The sequence below is a fragment of the Charadrius vociferus genome, unplaced genomic scaffold (assembly GCF_000708025.1).
Source record: "Charadrius vociferus isolate BGI_N301 unplaced genomic scaffold, ASM70802v2 scaffold1077, whole genome shotgun sequence".
Taxonomy (NCBI): Eukaryota; Metazoa; Chordata; class Aves; order Charadriiformes; family Charadriidae; genus Charadrius; species Charadrius vociferus.
This window is the reverse complement of record NW_009649168.1, coordinates 1,418,204-1,420,172: the sequence shown is the minus strand read 5'-3', so window position 1 is coordinate 1,420,172 and position 1,969 is coordinate 1,418,204.

The window sequence follows — 1,969 nt, the reverse complement described above, 5'->3', positions numbered from 1 at the left end:
TGTGTTGTGAAAAAAAAAAAGAAAAAGGGGGGGGGGGGGGGAATTTTCTTCATGTCTCCCTGTTATTGAAAACTGCCTGTAACCCCTAGGAACAGACTTCGCTAGATCCAGATATTGAGTCATCTAAAAATGCTGCCCAGAGCTCTGTGAGACATTGTGGAGCTCTAAAGAGACATTTTTTTAAAGATGATCTTTTGATCTGCTTTGAAGAAATAGAGCCATTCTGTGCTACAGGACCTCTACAAGAACTTGGGCTTAAGAGGCGTTGTGAGGGGAGTGGGACCAAGAGTGAAGTTCGCAGGTCAACATTTTGTGCATGGACTGTTTGCTGCCCCTCCTTCAATAGCCTCAGGAACACATTTTAGAGAAAGAGCAATGCAGCAGCATTTAGCAAATCACCAGTTCTGAAATGCTTTTGAGAAAAAAAATAATCACAAAAACACTGAATCAAGTCCACATCGAGTGATCTCACTGTTTCTGAATACAGTCAAAAGAGCTAGACGAGGACGTGCTCTTGTCACTATGAATGACTCTTCTGGAAGCAATGGAATATTAACATAAATATACCTGCAACAACAAATGACCAGAAAAGCCTCATCCCACAGGGCAGAATATCAAACTGATGCCACTATTCCCGACACCAGTTGAAACTGCTAGCTGGAAAGGGCAAAACCTTCCTGACAAATCTACCATCAGTTCAACTGCATTTCATTCACTGCAAGAATTATGTAGCAAGGAGACCTTCTACTTACGAAAGCTGAATGCTCCACTCCTAAACTTTTTGAGAAAATGAGCGTGAAAATTACTAGAGAAGTGGAGAAGCCTGATAAAAGACTTTTTCAAAAACTATCTATTTTGCTGTCATAAGCCAATGCAAAACTGCCCCCCCTTTTAGATTTTTTATTGCTTCAAATGTATTGGGGGATAATGCAGTCTTTTCCTACTGTTTGATACATCTCATTGTCATTAAGTTATTTTGTCTATTCAAATGGATTCATGTTTTTGTCACTTCAGAGGGAATACATTGGACCTGGTAGGTCACTACCATTTAGCACAGCATCACTCCAAAGCAGAAAGGGGAAATGTTAGGGTTTTGCTTTGTGTCATAAGGTGGTTGAATGTTTCCTTAAAAAAAAATAATAAAGTGTATTTCATTGCAAATGGAACAAGAAATTCTTAACAAAACTCTGTTGCTGCAGTTCAAATAAACTATTTGGGATGATTTTCCCAAAATGCTGCCAGGCTTTAAAGCAGCTGAAAATGAGCAGCAAAGTGAGCAAAAATAGAAACCACTTCCAACATCCTTTGGTATTACTGGATCATTAGATGAGTGTAACTGCATTTGAAATAACAAGACACAAGCATCTTTTCCTATGCCTTTTAGTGTGGTTTCCATACACACCTTAGGAAAAAAATTATTCTAGACATGAAAACACACCGGATAAGTAAAACTGTAGAGTTACTTTAATACAGCACAAAACGGGAAATAACTGCTTTATTCGTTAAACATTGAGAGGAAATGTTTAACACAGAAAATGCACTTCTCAAGAGAACCTGCTTTACCTCGTGCTCCCGTGTCAAAGTCCCGCGGGCAGCCCCAGACTCAGATTTTCTGAAGACTGTGAAAGAAAACAGCAGCTGAAAAAAAAAAAAAAAAATGTAAGAGGAGAGAGAGCTAAGATTTTGACAACGGAGTCGGCATTTTTGGTGAAGTCTTGGGAACAAAAGTGGAAGCATTAGTGATTGGAAAATGATCTTAGTTTAAGAGTGCGAGTGAAAGCAGTTTTAAGGAGAATGGCCCCTTTCCCACTCTCCGCGGACTTCACCCATCAAATTCTCGATCTCGCTTACAGTTCCACGGGCGCGTTCTCGCATCTGCAAAATTGAAGTGTCTGATGTAGAAGCGTTGGCTTCTATCCCAGCCCGGGAGGGACCCACCGAGCGCATGGGGAGCGCGGCGGGACCCGCC